The 16,860-nt window shown below is 39.3% G+C and overlaps 1 long non-coding RNA gene across 1 annotated transcript; it reads right to left on the reverse strand.

The window, feature by feature from the left end:
* Window positions 1-1,683: 1,683 nt before the first annotated feature.
* LOC122982859 lies at window positions 1,684-16,501 on the reverse strand. Its single transcript, XR_006403545.1, has 3 exons — window positions 15,451-16,501; window positions 14,277-14,724; window positions 1,684-2,361 (listed from the first exon to the last, which is right to left on the reverse strand). It is a non-coding gene; the product is annotated as an uncharacterized LOC122982859 (long non-coding RNA).
* Between the last annotated feature and the right edge of the window lie 359 nt (window positions 16,502-16,860).

The following is a 16,860-nucleotide window of genomic DNA, read 5'->3' on the forward strand; positions in this document are numbered from 1 at the left end:
CAGCTTAGTGTCCTTTTGCACAGTCAACACGGCAAAGAAGTTCGTTATGGAGGCCCAGTTAAGGCAGCGAGCACTGGGGCAAAGCCTAGCGGGGCCAGCCTGAATGAATGAGCTGTCAGGCAGCCAGTTCTGTGATGAGAGACCCAGACTTCATGCAGGCTCAGATGGGGGAGATATTGGTTCCTGTCAACCCCACAGCAAAAGAGGCTCCCATGTCAGAACTACCCGGAGGACAGATGAGAAAGTAGGAGGAGCAAGAGCCTGGGGAGGCAGCAAGGGGCTGTTTGGGGAATATAGACTTCATCTTTGCTTTGTCAAGTCCATCTGTGGAACACATATTTTTGAGCACTCAAAGACACACACAGGCACAAATCCACACATTCATCAGTGGCCAGTTTACCACGTTTTAATTAAAATGTTATTGGAGACACATCCTTACTACTTAGGCATTTCATTGTCAGTGCAATATTCTAGATCCTCCAGTGTCTTTATTCGTTTTAGCTCTGTCCATATTACATTGCTGTCTCTTGGTTGTTTGTTCCAAGATATACCACTGGGAGCACAGACAGTGACAGGAGACTCCTGGGGAAGAAAGAGAAAGTAGGAGGAGAGAATAGAAGAGGAGGATGTAGAGGGAATAAGGAGACAAACAGGGTTCCCAAGAGAGTATGAACAGATGAGACAACAATGGTGTCTGTTAGCGGGACGTGGAGTGACAGCACAGAGAAGCATTAGTAGAAAGAGAGAAACGAGGAAGAGGACAGAAGTTGAAAATAAGGAGAGAAACTGACAGCAAGGAGGACCAAAGAGCCTGTAATGTCTGTCCCTCTCTCTGAGGGTAAAACATCCAGACAGTTTTGTCACTACACATGGTGAGCATAATGTGTGGATTCATTATGTTCTGCTGCTTTTAGGTTCATAATAACTGTATATGGTTTGAATATTTTGCTGATTTAAAGCATAATCCATCACAACAAATATCTTATTTCTTAAAAAAAGCAATCTTACTTTGTCTTTCTCTCTTAGATGATGCAATTTCTTCAACTGCAGGTGGCGAAAGCTCAGGCTTGGTTGTAAAAGCCAGTTCAAGACAATCAATTCTTTAAGCATTTTGCATATTTAAGGTTAACATTTTCCAGACAGACTTTGCTTTACATTATTGATTACATCATACATCAATATAGCAAGTGAAACTGTTAACGAGCTGGATTAAATGCTGGAACAGAAAGCTGTGGTAATATTTCACAAGATGAGACAGATGCTGTAGGTAACAAATGCTGCTAACACAAAAACATTGCAACTCATAATAAGAATACTGTGCACATATTAAATTGTGTTTTTTATACACAAAAGGGAAGGAGGATAGAAGGAGGAGGATAGTGACAATGTATAGCTATGAATTTATTAATGAGTAACTAGCTAGCAGTGACTAATATATTTGTGGTAACAAATAATTCACAATCTAATATCTTAAAATGTTTTACAGACAGTCATTTTATCTCAGTAAAATTGGTTGTGTGCTAATGATTCAAAATGCAAAATGAATGATTTTTTTTATTTATTTATTTATTTTTGGAATTGTTAATAGACATTCCAAAACTAAGACTATTGTGTAAATGTACAATACACAATTCTCACAGGTAATGAATTTTTATCCTGCAAAAAACATGCACTGAATAAGCCCTTTGTAAAAGCACATTTGAGTTTGGTTGAAAGAAAAGAGAATACAAAAGGTCAGGGAAAAAATTGTGTAAAGGGAATTACAGCTCTAGCATTATATTTTGACTTGGCCAGATAAGAAGGTGACACCTTATAACCTGATAATTTTTTAACAGCACACCTGCAAATGTATAGTTACCAAGTTGTCAGTTTTGACTGTAGTTGATGATATTTTTTCAATTCACATCCTCAGTAGTAGTTTGGTCATATAGGAATAATGAGAACAGATGCAGCGTAGTAAGAAAAAATGTGCGCACACACTCATAAAGGAAGAGACCGTACCAAAAGAGTGCACAAAAATTCAGCAAGAGCATAGAAAAAAGAAGCAGAAAAGTACTAGACATATTGAGAAAGCGACTACACCGTGGTTGAAGACAGGCGGGAGAGAAAAGTAGAACTGGCAGAGTTGAGAGGAGCGAGAGCAGGAAAACATCAGTGGAGAACTCATCACAATGCAGCGCAGCAGAGCAGCTCCCGGCCGGCACCACAGGAATCCCATCTTCAGGGCTCAGAGCAGGTAATGGGAATGCTCCAGCCATTAATGCTGGGAGAAGAAGAACAGGAAAAAGCCTGTGTTCTCTGTCGAAGCCTTAGTCTTTCTATTGCCCACCTCTGATTCAACAGCAACTCACGCCAGCACACCTAAAAGAAATGGATTAAAAAGAAGTTCACAAATTGTATGGTAGCTAACTTACATACAGTGCTCAGTGACACAAAGACTGAACAGGAGAAAATGGGAAGTGCTGTTTTTGTTTGAAAATCACACATTTTTTTTATTTCTTTCCTTCAATTACGGGAACAGTTTTGGGAGCTCCGTTTACTCAGAGGGTTCTGAAAATTCATCTGTTTTTAATGCTAATCGATTAAGCTGGAAGAACAGATCGAGAAGAATATTTAATATGGACTCTTATTATGATCCCAATACATTCAGGTTGACATCATTACCGAGTTTTAAGAAAGCAACACAAAATCTCATTATACTCCCTCTGCTTTTCGACAAGCTTTTCCTCAAAGGCATTACCAGCCAACAATATCATGAAGCTAAATTTCCAGATCATTTACATTCAGGAAGCCTTGGCAATAGAAACTCCCTTAGTTCTCTGTGACATGGGAAGTTAAACAATTTAAAAGCTTTTCTTTTTCAGAAATTCACTCACAGGTGGGCTGTAGCAGGTGTGATTGTATTTTATAATGAAGTATGTATTTAACAGGTTTGCTAGTTATCTTAATCTACTGCCAATCTGTAATGTAAAATAAGCAGATAAGGCAAGCTAGAAGTCTGAAGCCTGAAAATATTTTCTGTAGCAGAAAACTGACACAGGAGGAACAATTTGGTTTCTGCTCATAGGAAGGTCTGCCTACAATCGTGAGTACAGTACCACAAAAGACTAGCTGATGTAAATGACTAAATCCATCACATACAAGATACTAGGCCAACACTGTTTGAATGACATGTATTTTCTTTTCCTCTTCTGCTTCTTTTCTACTTAATAGAACTCTTTCATTTTTTGTGCCTTTTCTGTTTTGCAGTATAACAAAGGCTCATGAAACCAATCCAAAACATATCATTTGCAAAAACAGTGAAAATATTTTTGGCCATGTAATATGTTTACTACAAAAAGCAGCCCTGTAGTCTGCAGATTCAACTCAGTCATGCTGCCTAGTCAGAAAATGGACTGTTCATAACAGTCCATTGGGCTGTTTAACCCTTAAACGGATACCTCAGGTCTTTAGAGACCCATGACCAAATTACAAACTCCCTCATTTTATTCAGATAAGCCCTCAAGTCATTTATATCTCTTAATCTATTTGTTTTTAACAATTCTGTCATGTGAAGCATCAAAATTGTTGAAAAAACATTCTTCTTATAGATATGTAAGAGTCCTTTTTTCTCCAGTATGCAGGTGATAGCAGGTCACGTTCTTTTTTTCTGCTTGGCCTTATTTCATGTCATTCATACTATAAATTAATGCACATACAAGCATGAACAAGTTTTTTTTACGGTAGTTTACCATTACAGTAACGTGATGGTGCAGTGCTGGTGTGTCAGGTATACTTTCAGATCAGAACCTTCTTTGATGTTGGAGGTTTCGGATGAAATGAACTCTGAATGATGATAAGCCTAAAGCTGATAATTATGAGAATTATATTTTGTGCAAAATGATCAAACAGATAATTTAGAAGAATTGTGGCAATGGTATACAAAATATGACAATGCTGTCAAGTCCATTGTATATACAGTATAATACAATTAACCTGACAGCAAAACCGTAGACACCCATGCTGCAATGACCATGACACAGTGACTGTGATTGACTGTGAAGTGCACATTTACAGTAGCCCATATGTAACTTGTGTATATAAACCTAAAATATAATAAGCTATGTTGAAAGATATCAATATGTTAGTATGTTTTATGTTGTTTAATGGATGGCAAAAATTTGTTTTGAGGGGTTAATTATTATTAATATGTATAATATATGTTCAGTATTATTTTAATTTGTAGCTCAATATGGGTTATATAAGCAACAAGTCTCTAAAGACAGACAAAACACTTGTTCAACAATATCCTCCTTCATAAGAGTAAGTTTTAAGCTCTTGATTATTCTACAAAAAATACATGGACATAGTTGTGATTTACAATTATATTTTGACTTGTTATGTCACCGTAAGTCCAAGCATCCCAGTCAAACCATTAAAATAAGCAGCTTATGTCAACATAACGGTTCATCCACTTGCCTGTCCAGAAATAAGTCAGTTGTTCATTAAGAGGGTAAGGCCTCTTCCTCCATTACTATCAGTGCTTCTTGTCTCTCTTCCTGTGAACATAATCAGCCGCATAATCAGCTCAATCTGTTTCATGGTCTCTTGCTACCGGCAGAATTGAAGCCAGGCTTGCCAGCTTCTCTAGACGGCACTCGCCATCACATTGTATTCAGATCAATTAGTATTCATCCAGCATCTCCGATTGCCTTCCCGCATTTGTCATATCTGGTGTGGATTCAGGTTCTCTCATGCCTCTGGTCATATTGGTCTTCATCTAAATCCAAGATCTTAATCACATTCTTAATATCTGTTTTGATTCTTGAAAATCAGCTCAATGAACAGGTTAATATTCCCTTCCATCTCCAAAACATTTCTGTTCTCTTGTTTTTGTTAAACTAAATATGTGCGACCATGATCCTGACACCATCTGTCTCCTCTCTCTACTTTCCTTCCTCCACTCACAGCAACCAATATTCAACAACCATGTCCTTGCCAATGAAGGGCAATCCTAGCATGACTAAACAAGATTTAACAGAGACAATAGTTATTTGGCCACAATACCAGCTAAAATCAACAACAACCACTAGTTTCTTCTCGCAGGCATTCAGCTGCACCGTCCACAACAACTGTTGGGTCACACGGATAGATATTCATCTGGAGCTTTCCAAAGATTAGGAAGGCAAGTGCTTTGCTATGTCTTATGGTAATGAAGGGTTGTTTTTAATAAGCTGCCTGTTCTCTCTCACTGGAATGTGAGACTAATATCTCAGCCTAAGTAGGAGGGTCACTTGGGTCAAATCCAGATGAAATTGCTGCTCACTTTTAATGCTGAAATCTTCAGTATCTATTGAAACATGAAAGAAAAAGATGAGTTAAATATTAAGACCTATCCTGTGGTATTATGGTGTAAAGATAAGGACTGTATTATAAAACACACACCTTTTCTTAAACATCAAACTTGCATTCTGTTTAAATATTTAATCTAACACTACAAAAAAGGTTGCAGAAATGTTTATTTCATAAACCAACTGAACAGAAGATCATGCAAAGATGAAAGTGGCAGAGGTGGTGTTACCTCAGACTGAAGGTTAAATATTACCTGAATAAAATCACTATCAGATTATGAGGGATCAATCTCCTCTACCTGAGAAATAAGAGCTCATCAAACACTACTTTAATCATCAGATCTGACTTATCACATATGGCTCTGAGACTATTAAAACATTATTTGCATGTGTTATGGCAATAGACCAAAGTGCACTAAATGGAAGGGTATTCTTACAATATTCATATGATATCTTGATGAAAAGTTCTATTTCACACAGGCTTAGCTCTCTACTAAAAATACTAAATACTGAGGTAGTGGAAAGTGAAGATATGCTCACTATTAGGGCTGTTTAAAACTCCAAGAGGACCGCTCCAAAGCTTTTATGCCTCTCACATATAGAGTGTTGTGCTTAGCATAGAGGAGGGAAGGCACATCTGCCCCAGAGTTTCCCTCCTCACCCTTCAGAAGGCCATCCCCTCCATTTCCAAAATTAAGCAAGTATGCAAGAGGGACCCCAGATCGATGAACACTCATCAGCCTCGCCATCTGGCCCCAGTTTGTTTTCTTAGCAAATGAAGCTGATTATTGAGCAGGGTGGCTAATGGCATTGAAATCTACTGGGTTGCTCCTGGTTTACTTGGCCATCTGAATTTTGCAGAGAAATTTGTATAATAACAGGTATTGAAATAGCCTCAGATGCAACTCATTCAGTACACAAGTGTACTAACATAATAACTGATAATGCATGCAGGTGTTTTAAATCAGCTTTTAATGGCTTTGAAATTGCTGATTGGGGTGTGGCCAGAAATGCAACATGCTTGAAAATAACCTACAGAGAGCAGTGCAGTTGCAGTTTTCTTTCCTTGGTGATTCAGCGTTATCTGATCTTGTCTCTGTGTATTCCATCCAAAATTGGCAATTTACAAAAACTTATTCTTCTTGACATGTTTCCCAAAAGGAGTGCCTGAATCATGGCATTATTTAAATAGATGATTTGTTAAAGCACAATTGTTTAATACAGATAAATATCTCTCTCATATCAGTCCACTGATGATTCAGTTGTGTCTCATAAGTTACTACATGATTTGACTATTTATGACATGATACATTAGTTATGACTGAAATAGGGTCAGATCAAAGCGGTCATATAGATGACCTCACTAAACTATTTTTTATTTGTTTTTATCATCATTGTGCTAATTAAATGTTCAAAAATACCCTACACCATCAGCTTCTAGCTGCTGATTTGTGGTGCTATGTGTTCATGTCATGCCACTCCACACCACCCAGAAAACAACATAATTCCCTGTTGAAGCTGATTCACCATCTGGTGAGTCCTTGTTGTCATGTGTCACTGTGATTGGCATGGTTGTTTGAGTGCTATGAGACCAGTGATGTGATTGGCTTATCATTATATTTAGTAGTATTTATTAGTATTATTATTCACCACACCCTCTGATCTATATTCCAGACCCATCCCTTGTGCAATTAGCACTGCTGCACATACATGATCCAAAATAGCAGTTCCGTTTGGAAACACCCACACAGTTAGTGTGCTCATGACCTACCACTTTGCACTAGTATTAATGCAAAATTAATATTCTGTTCACCATATTATCATCATCATGGTTTGCCAGTTTACTGGGAGGTTTTTTAGATTTTATCATTTTTATTGGCATATTTTGGCACAGCATCTCAGAAGTTGTTAGGAAAACTCTCTCACTCCGACAGCTGCCTCTAGGCCCCTATAATATTATCTCGTCTAATATCTTCTTGATTGTTATATCGGCTGTCATGACAGATTATCATATTAGAGGTTGACCGCTTTGATTTAGAAAGATGTTTTTAAGCATCTCACTTCATGTCAAACTTTCCCTCTTGTGGTTATATTTTGTCAGGCTAGAACAAGGAAATTACGACAAGTTTGTCCCTTCAAGAGAGTTTGGCAAATCCATCTAGGAACAGTCGTATGAGCAAGCCTCACAGAATCTTGCCTCATATAGTGATAAAAAAGTATGACAGCACTTAAGGCAAATCAAGATTCTACCTACTTCTGTGTATTTCCATGCCTTTCGTCCAATGTATACTGGGATGTACTCTAGCTCCTATACCCCTGAATACAACCCACAAAGCGAAAGAATGAATGAATCATAATAAATGTTTCATATACAATACTAATAGCCTTATATGCCAAACATCACATTCACTGCAAAATAGAGAGGAAGAAAAGGCTCAGAATGCACAGGCTTTTGCTATTCAGACTACTGGTATGTGCAATGAGGATTTTTTAGCACACTTACACTTGAGCTTAAATTCATTTATACAGTACAACATCTTTGTCCTTCTTAGTAGTATAGAAAAAAATTAGGCCATGGATTTTTCTCCTCTTCATGGCTTTGTTAAAAAACTGGCTTTAAATAACATACCTATAATTCAGTTATTTAAGATGTAATTGTCAACATGCACTCAAGACATTAGTGGGATACAGAAATTAAATTAAATTACTAAGATTAGTTAACTTATTCCTCTTCTTACAATACCTTATCCAATGTGGTTATTTTGATTAAAATCTTAGCAACCAGCACCAGGCTGTAGGAGATAGAATGGGATCCCCTAGAGTCTAGATGCTGGTGGTGGTCGTGGAATGAGCCAGCAGATGGTTGATGAACCTTTGTTTGGGTCTCTCTGGACACATGTAGGTCTGAAGGACAGAGTGCATAATTGCAACAATATTTTAAGAGGAGCACTAAAGGTCTCACTGACTAGAGGAATGTGGGTAGAAAGATCAATGGTCAGGTATGGTGAAGTCAGAATTGAGAATGAAAGGATTTGACAGTGTGGGAAAGTGCGAGTGTGAGTGACGGCATTTTTGACAGCATGGGAAAGTTAACCTGACATGTCAGATGGTTTATTACACAGAACCATCTGAGAAGTCTTCCATGGAAACTGTTTGGAAAAGGGCAGGTGCTTTGGAAAAAAAAAACAACTTGGCACGTGATTGGATGAATCCATCCATCACCGTCTATACTCATCTTACCTTGCGAGGCATCTGGATCCGCAATGCTGATTGGTCCGAACCATCAGTGGTTCAAACACAAGTGCATAACTTGAGGCCTAACAAGATGGATTCTCGCGTGATGTCATGATGTCATCATCTTGTGGTCTCACAAATCCAGCTGCCTTGCAAGGTAATGGGAATGTGGAGGTGACAAAGAAATAGAATGGAAGAAAATAGTAATGTTCACAATTGACATTTGAAGGCAGAGTGTGATGATAGAGATCTTCATTAGTGAACTTTCACCAAAGCTTCATTTTTACTATATTAAAACAGTTCATGTTGAAAGTCACTACAATGTAGTGACTCAGCTTCTGTTGGCTACAGTATTAAGCTCCCAGCAGTTCAGTCTTTATCATCCTGGCAAGCTATGATGCTGCTTGGTGAGTCAGTCTATATACTGTAATATTGGCTAGCAATACAGCCAGCCAGCTAAAACAGCGATAGACTCTCTTTGTTGCATTTATGCTGCTGAATTATCTGACTAACCCATAATGCAGAATGTTCTTTCCAGAACAACAGTCAACAATTTCAGTAGCTCCTGAGGAGGACAGACAGAAAGGGCTCAATTCTGGCTATTTCCTGGTTCCCAAGAAAATACATTCTGCACCTATGCCTACTGAACTTGTGTGTGCCTTTTTGGATGCTCACACTAAGACTATGTCCACACTAATATGTTTTCATTTTAAAACAGCATTTTATGATCTCTGTCCACACAAGCATTTTAGCCCCGTTTCAGAAATTATCTCTGTTCATACTAACACACCTGAAATACCTGAAATCCACATAGGGCTGATAACACCACTGGACATGGGAATTGTCACAAATCGCTCGAATAATAACTTGCCTCCTGCACATGTAGGCAATATTAGCATTGTTAAATGCTGAATTTAACTGCACAACAGCTGCTAGCATAGACAACAATGTCAGCAACACCTGTAATTTGTTATTCATGTTGAATTAACAACTGGTAGTCAAGGCTGATGTCATTTGTTTTCTTCTGGAAAAGGGTCATGTGATAGGGCGTGAAGAATCAGGGAAAGACACATCATGACTGATAAGATCCAATCAGTAAGCAAACATGGGTGTTTGCGTCATCGTTTTCAAAAGTCTCCGTTCCTGCCTATCCAGACTAAAATGCAACCCTGGAGTTTTCAAACTAAAATGGGGTCAGCAGCATTTTCAAAAGTCTCCATTTTAGGGGTGTGGACACTAGGCATAAATGTAGCAAAAGTTATGCGTTTTAAAACAAAAACGTGTTGAGTGCATGTAGCCTAAAAGAGCAACTGGAGCTAGTGCAATTGGGCAGCTGGCTTACCACTATAGACTTCAGACACTTTTGGTGCTTTGATGATTCAGTGGCTCCCAGACAGAGGGGGTTTGGCGGCCTCGTGGGCATCTCTATATTGCATGAGTCTTAGGCTCCCTGAGAGACATACAGACACATTGGAGTTGTGGTTCACCTGCTTCTATTATTGTCTGAGGTCAGTCAGGCTCAGTTACAGTGGTCATGTCTAACTCACCTCCGGTAGAATGATAGGCCTACAAGAATGTGAGCAAGCCAAGCACAGACAGAGCTACCATTGTCACCCTGCTGTGGGTATGAAGGCCAATCCCGATTAGCTGAGAAAGTATGTGCAAATTTCAGCATGCTGCCCTGTTAACGTCAACACTTTACATCAGTATTAATTTATATACTTCTTTGAAGTAATAATCTTGAAGATCTCCGTTTTGTTCTCTTTGGTGGTACCATATGGCAATAAGCGGTAATTGCAGGTGTGTTTTTCTTTTGTGCGGATAACCAAAATAAATTATTTTTGTTGTTTTTTTACTCGCAAATCTTTTATTGCATTTACAGTAACATAATGAGTGTAGTTGTTGTCGACTCAAGTACTTCACCTGGTTCACTGTCATCTGCTCCGCTGTGTGTGCAGCACACACAGACACAAGGAACCCTCGCTGAAGCACAAGTGGAGTGGAGTGGACAGGAGAGGATAGTGCGCGACCATAAATGATCGCAAAATGCAACAGAGACTGTTTATTTATGTTATTCGCCTAACTTATGTGCACTTGTTTCATTTCAGTTCAGTGTGAGAGTCTCTACTGTGTTTTGCTGTCAGTCCTCTTCTCCACTCTGAGGAGTACTGAGGGGCAGTGCTCAGCCCCGCATGCTGCACACACAGCGCAGCAAAGAAGAGACAGTTACTGCACTTGCAATAAAAGCTTTGCAAGTAAAAAGCCAAAAAGAGTAAGCTTTTGAAAAATAAGCCACTTCACACACAAGCTCCACTGATTTGAATGCATGGCGGGAAAGTTGCTGCCGACAACCAGTTTGTAATAATCATAATACTGCAAATGCAAGGGCTTTCATCAGTGGGCCTTAGGCTCAGTCAGTTACCTCATTCAGTGATAGATAGTGACTTAACAGACATTTACTTAAATGAAAATCTTCGAGATTATAAATTTAAAGGCCTTGAAACCTATAACCTTTTTCAATCAGCTCCTTACATGTGGTCTTTTATAAACACAGTTTTCAGCCAAAGTTATACAGTTTTGGTCATTTAACTTCAAGTTACTACAAGGAACTTTCATTTTGTATTGATTTTAGCAGCCCCTGTGGACAAAAGCAGTAGTGTTTTCTCAAAAAGAAGACTGCATTTCTCATGAGTACCACCACCTCGTCTTGTAAAGATCTTGGCGAGTGCATGCATTTTTAATACAATTTCTTCCTTTTTTAAATAAAGCTGTTTGCAGGATGCACAGCAAAGAGGTAAAGTATCTATTTATGGCTATGTAAGATAAATAATTGTAATATGAAGATAGTGAAGCAAAGTAAACTTTGTTTTAGTACCGTTCATACACCTAGGTTACATGTAAGGCTGCATTCACCACCAAGTCCAGCAATGCGGCACCTTACCGCAGGGTTGTGCAGAGGTGTGGACATGTTTATTTGTGCTTTAGAACGTAACCGCTGTGAAACAATCAGAAAATGAAGTTTTATTTCTCAGATTAACTGCTTTGTTCTTGCTGCACCACTGCTGGCTCCCTTTATTCACTCTCTAGCTCACTTAACCACTACTGCTCTCTCTCTCTTTCATTTTCACTCGTGCTCTCAGCTTGCTCGTGCTCTCCCTCTCTTTTGCACTCGTCTTTTTTAAAATGAGTCAGGAGGCCAACAACAAGTTTAACTTTACTTTTAACATTATCAAACTAAGAAAAATGTCCTTCCCCCGTCCTCCCCTTGTCCTAGTCAAGGATCGCACGATTTATGTCATGTGATGAAAATGAAACATCAAAAAATAACAGATTTTTTCGCAGCAATACCAATGAAAGTTGGAAAGGGGACTGCTGTCACTCCAGTCAACCATGAGCCCTTTGAAGAATCTTCAGAAAAAAGCTCTATATCTGCTGCTGCTGCTCCACCTAGCCAGTCTGCTGATGTTAAGGAGAACAATAGCCCTGCATGTAACGTTACTGCCTCTGCTGCCCCAACAAGCCAGCCGACAATATTCACTCTCCATTTGGTCCTCTAGCTAACGTTACCTCCTCTGCCTTGGCTTCAGCTAGTACTGGCCACTTTGCCTGTTATGTTGCTGCTCCAGCTAACCATTTGCCCTGTGCTCCGTACTCCTATCCAGCCATACACTCCTCCATTGCTCCAGGGCCTCCACCTCCCAACTCTGCTCCCTCTGCAAGCCTGGCAGAAGTCCACTGCTCCAGTGAGTGTTGTAGGGATCTGACTCACCGGTCCCACCAACCAGATGACTCAGCTATTCTCTCAGGTACAAAACATATACAAGGTGGAACACAGAAAAACCAGTCCGTTCAACCACAGTGGTTTAAAGACTCCCAGTGGCTAACATTGTGTCAAACGCAAGCAAAAATGTCACCTATGGACTGTTAAAAGACTGCGTTCGGGGTTAAGCAAAACTAATGAACATGCTTTCTCTGTGTTTGGATTTCAAAACTGGAAAAATGCTGTGTGCTCTTTTCAGAAACATGAAAGCAGCAAATATCACAGAGAGGCCATGGCTTACTACAATTTGTATTTATCCCAGCAGCAACGTATTGTGCCCCAGCTTGACACCCAGCTGAAAGTTAAACAACAGTACAGAAGCGACATGCTAGTTAAGGAGATATCCTCCATCATTTATCTCATGGGTCAGAGCATGGCATTAGATGTTAATGATCCAAAGAACAGCAATCTACAAGTTGCTTTAATTACGGGCTCAGGATTGACCTGAAATTTACCAATGGTTAGCTGACAGAATCTACATGAGAAATGACATAATCAATGAACTGATTAAATCAATTTCTCATTCAATATTATCCCAGGTTATTTCACCTATTCGTGGGGAGTTCTATGCACTAATTGCAGATGAAACCACATTTCAAATAAAGAGCAGCTAATGGATTTATTCTACAGAGTTGACAACAGCTATGTCCCTCACGAGGATTTAATGGGTTTATTTGACTTTCCTCAGGCTGACGCTCTGACCATTCTCACTGCACTAAATTACATTCTCATCCAATGCAACGTTTTGCCCAGTATGTGCCGTGGACAGGCATACGATGGGGCTGCAAGTATGTCTGGTCATTTGCTTGGACTTGCAGCACGCTTTAAATGGGACAATCCTGCAGCCATTTATGTGCATTGCGCATTGTCTTAATTTATGTTTGAGACACTGGGAATCAGAGATGCATTGGACTTCATGCAAGAGGTGGTACATATTGTGAAACAGTACCCCGAACAAAACCACAAGTTCCAAGTCTTAAAAAATGAAATATCCCTGGGCAATAATAACCTAAGTACTCTCTGTCCAATGAGATGGACTGTATGCACAGATGCAGTGAAAGCCTGCACACGCATTCCTGAGTCCAGCAGATCATTACAGGAGACTGTACTTTGAAGTTCTGGATATACTTGATGATGTATTGGAATGGCGTTTTGAGCAGAGAGACTTGCATATGGTAGCTGCCCTGGAGTGCCTGATTGGGGAGACGGTCGGTTTCCCGTCTTCCATAGTGGATCTCTACAAGAGGGATTTTGACTTTGACAAAGCACACAGCTTGATATGTTGCCAGACGCAATTCAGACTTCTGGGATAGAAGCAGGCCAAACAGTATCATCAGTAGCACTGGCAATGAATACAACTCCTGTGGCAAAACCTCTATTGCCAGAGGTGCACAAGCTGTTGAAGTTATTCTACACCATCCCTTTGTCAACTGCCAGTGCTTAGAGGTGTTTCTTATCCCTCCGTCATTTAAAGACATATCTGAGATCAACGATGACCCAGAAAAGACTAAATAGCTTGATGTGCGTCCACACACAAGGATTTTTTGGCAACAGTGGATGCTCTGGGGATTGCCAGGGACTTCATCCAGCACAATGACAGACGGATACACTTCTTCGGCAATATTTAAAGAGCAGTGGTGAGTTTGATGTTTCTTTTTAAATTCTACATAGTCTTTAGGCTCTTAATATGTTAGCTGTAATACCATAAAGATCGTAAGTGGAAGTCAAGTTAAAGTTAAGTGTGTGTGTGTGTGTGTGTGTGTGTGTGTGTGTGTGTGTGTGTGCGTGTGTGGCGGGGCAGGGGGGGGATTTGAAATGCGTTCTGTGGTCCATGGTCCTAGTAACATCTTTGTACTCCCTCATGGTACAATGCTATATGTTCTTCACTTAACTGTTTCCCACTCTGATGGGAAGCTCTGTCTCGCCCCGCTGTGGCCTGTCCTGCTGTCATGGAGTCTCAGCACCTGCTAGTGGTCTCGTAGCAAGTAATACTACTGATCCTCGTCTTGATTTCTTTGTGTTTTGTTGCCACGGTCTGGATCGTTGAGACGGAGGATGTGGATTAATTGACTCATTGGAAGAGAACTCATGTTCTGTGGGGTGAGGAAAATGAACTGTCTGTGGCGCTGGCTGCCATAAATTGTTTAATCTGATTTTGCAGGGAATCTCACCCATTTAGAATAACTATATAGAAATAGCCAACCTTCTCGCTGATGGTCTCATTTGCTTGTGTAGATCATATAGAGGCATCAGAGGCATAATGAGACTGCCCCATAACCAGTTAAAAGTTCAAGTGTTTTTTGTCTGGGCCCCTCTCAGTGCTTTGTAGTGGGTGTGGCTCTGCTGGAGAAAAAAGGTGATGTCACATACTTATGGGAACCAATCAGGATTTAGCACAAGCACATGATTTTTTTCAAAAACTTTCACTTTGATTATTGCTTTTTTTAGTCATGAGGCATTAAGGTTATAGAGAAACACTTTTGATTACATTTTCAAGGGGCTTTTTTTTGTAAGGCTGCTCAAACGCACACATACACACACACACACACACACACACATACACACACATACACACACACTCACACACTTTATAGCAAGTTAAAAAAAATACATGAAAAAGCTTAATGGCCATGTTTATCCTGTGGTTATATTGCCCAACACTGATCTGATATCTGTGATGTTATTGTTTATGTATGTATATTTTTAAATGTATGATAAATACAACATGTTGATTGTTTTCTCTTATATTATTGGCTAAATCCCAAAATACATTGTTCACTTTCTTGTTGCAAAATGTTCATACCAGATCTGTCAATTCCCAACGACAAAACTTTCCCTTCCCAACGGAAATTAATTTCATTTCCTTAAGTGACCTCTCAACACCCAACCCCCTCCTTTAAAAAAAGCCATGTAACCCTTAGGAAAATAATTACTTTTAACGGTAGAAATTGCCCATCCCCCAGGAAGACTATTGACACCACCTTCTGGCTCCTGTCCAAAAAGTTGTCTGTGTGTGTGTGTGTGTGTGTGTGTGTGTGTGTGTGTGTGTGTGTGAGGCACACTTACAGATGGTCAACAATAGAAAGCAGTCCAGTGGTCCAGCCCCTCCCTTTCAAAGAGACTTCCTTCATCAGCCTCTTCAATACCCAAGCTGCTTTTATTACTCTTTAACCCAGCTGCATGCCTGAAACCGCTCATACATTTTCTATTAACTGTTTGAAATTAAACAGCCTTAACCACCAGAGAGGAGGATGTACAGTATTTATAAAGATAATTTGGATTTTCAAATGTAAACAGGCAGCCTTGGTCAAGAGAGAGATTCATTTGTGTCAAATCATTGAAAAGTGCTTAAAAGTAATTGTATGCAATATGAATAGTATTTTTTAATCAAAGCTACATTTTTTTGCTCCATATTTATTATTTTGCCCAGAATACAGGGGCATTCTTTATGTATAACACTTTTAGTTATTAAAATAACATTGCACAAATACCACACAGGTACAAATGTACTACACATGCTGTATTGAACTATGGGTTACAATTATAATTTCCAGTTCAAGCCATTTATTTAAGCAGGTAAATGTGTTGTTTAAACCAAAATAGTGTTAATTATTAAAATGCACACAAAAATATAATTAAATGAATTGTTTGTTTGTTTTTTAAACAGGCTTGTTATTATTAGATATCCTGTGATAAATTGCTCTACCTTCTTAATCCAGCAGCCTCTGACTTTGGATGCTTTTTTCCTTGTCTTGTAATTTAAATGTAAGTTTACTAAGTTACCATTGTAAAGGTAACAGAAGAGGCTATAATCCATTATATATCACAAAGGCGCCCTTCAATTTGGGAAATGTGTGCCAAAATATGTCTTTTGTTAGAGAACTTAAGTGCATAAAATCTAACTAAATTAGGAGGTAGTCCATTTTAATTCATCTTTCTATGAAAAAACATATTGTTTACCATCACTTCCCTTATATGCAATTTAAAGCTTTGTCCATTTCCAGGCAATTAGTGATCGGAAGGGTTATATATCATTCAGTTAAAAAAGAGAAGAAAAAGAAAAAGTACTTGAATTGAAGCAGAGATGTTTGATTGGTTAAAACAGCAAAACACCACAAAATGTCATGATGTAATTGGTGGAAATGCATGCATCACTTTCCTGTTTCTATTTGAATGATGCAACTGCCAGATGCCAGGTTCGTGGGGGCCCCTCTCACAGCAGAGGATTGCTAAGGAAACCTCTTCATCCGTTAAAATACCGTGAGGCCCTGTAACTTAAGATCAATAGCTCTGAGACAGGATGTGATGTAGTTTTCTGGTCAGCTGATGCCTAGTGTGTGAGTGCACAATAGCAACAATACCAAGCACACGTGCTCCATTGTCACAGTGAAACTGAGACATAAGCCTTTCCCCTGTGGCTTCCTTCCACCTCCCATCTGTCTTTTTTTGTCTCCGATTGTTAGACACCATGTGGCT

This window comes from Thunnus albacares, chromosome 1 (assembly GCF_914725855.1).
Source record: "Thunnus albacares chromosome 1, fThuAlb1.1, whole genome shotgun sequence".
Taxonomy (NCBI): Eukaryota; Metazoa; Chordata; class Actinopteri; order Scombriformes; family Scombridae; genus Thunnus; species Thunnus albacares.